Genomic DNA, 1,877 nt, shown 5'->3' with positions numbered 1-1,877 from the left:
TATTTGTTACAATGTACAATGAAATTTATTGCTTTTTTGTATATACGTTATATTTCACAATAAAAAGTTTTTTTTTAAAAATCCTATGGTGTAAAAAATACACTTCATTTCCATTCTTCAATTTTATTGTTTCCAAAAGGTCATTTAGGGTCCCTGTGCAAATGGTAAGTGATGTAAGACTTCTGTGTTCTGGAATCTCTTTTCCGTGATATGGAAGTGGAGTTTCATTACGTTATAACTCAATGACCCCAATCAGGCTTTGGCTGTCCCTCTTGCCCAGGGATTGAAGTGGAATCTCAGAAAGGTCTCTGTTAAGTAAAAGAGCCCACCCAACCCAGGCTTTCTAAGATAAACTCTGCCCAGCCTGGAGTTCTTTTTCCCCATAACCTCCGTACAAGCGCGAGGTACTACATAGAGAACCAAAGGTGGAGTCTGATGCATTGCCAAGACATTTCTCATTATTTTTCTATGGCTTGGTTATTCTTCATTTTTACTGAAAGTTTTTTCATGTGTACCATCTGGACCTGAGAGAATTTTGCCTCACAGTCACCAGAGGATGATGAACTGAGGCACAGCTATGATTGCTTTTCGAGGAAGAGGGAGCACAGCTCTGAGGTTCTGGGCTGGAGTCAGCTTCCAGGAACTTGCTTTGCAAAGTGGGGAGGGCTACAGAGTGTACTGAGTTAATAATTTATTTAAATTACTTTTATTTATTTATTTTTGAATAAGTAATGGTACAAAATTCAAACAGTACAAACCAGAATATAATGAAAAATGTGTCTCACCTCTTCTGTGCCCTGACCACCCAGTTCCCCTTCCCAGAGCCTCCTGTGTATCTCTTTGGAAATAGATTCTTTTTCCGAAGTGCTTCAAAAAAAAAAAAAAAAAAAGCATCATACTATATACACTGTTGTATACCTTGTTTTTTTTTCATTTCAAAATTTATCTTAGGGGGTACAAGGGTAGTTCAGTGGTAGCATTCTTGCCTGCCATGTGGGAGACCCAGGTTCTATTCCCAACCCATGCACTTCCCCAAACCAACAAACAAGCAAAACACACAAACAACAACAAAAGCAAACAAGCAAAAAAATTCAACAAATGATGCTGCAATAGCAGGGTACTCACCTGGAAAAAGAATGAAATGTGACCCCGCCATACAGCATGCACACTCACATACAAAAAGTAAAATAAAAAATCTTAGTTCTTCCTTATAATACGTATTTTGCTCCTTTGCTGTTTTTAATGGCTTCATAACATTTCATTATATGGATATACTAGAATTATACTAGAATTTCTCTAGCCAGTCCTTTGTCTTTGGATAATTAGATGATTTCCAACCCTTTGTTCAGTGCTGCAACAAATCCTTGAACATACATCATGTTGCATTTGTGGACGTACTTCTGTAGGATAAATTCCTAAAATAAGAATTTCTAAGTCAAAGGGGACATGTGTGCTTAATATTGATATGCATCAAATTCCTTTCCATAATGCCCACCAGCATTGAGAGAGCCCATTTTCTCACATCCCTAGCGACACAATGAGGAAACTAAATTAAAATACTGATCAAAGAGATTAAGGATTTATTTTTTCTTTCCATTTCCTTAAAAAAATATATCCCTAGGATGCTTGGAAGTAGGCATCAGAGAGAATTTCTTTGAGTGAATTTAAAGGGAAACAAAGGAACTAATAATCAAAGGAACTCATTGTAGTTTATTAGCGCTATGAGGCTTTCAAAAATCCAGGGTTTTTATAATCCCCACAAAGAAGAGTTTTTATTTTTGACAGTGTGGACCGAGCCGATCGTTTTGGCCAGCAGGCGGCAGCACACACTCACAGAGAGTAAATCTGCGACTCCAATCACCGCGTCCGGCCTGCCA

This window comes from Tamandua tetradactyla, chromosome 5 (assembly GCF_023851605.1).
Source record: "Tamandua tetradactyla isolate mTamTet1 chromosome 5, mTamTet1.pri, whole genome shotgun sequence".
NCBI lineage: Eukaryota > Metazoa > Chordata > Mammalia > Pilosa > Myrmecophagidae > Tamandua > Tamandua tetradactyla.
This window is presented reverse-complemented; position numbering follows the sequence as displayed.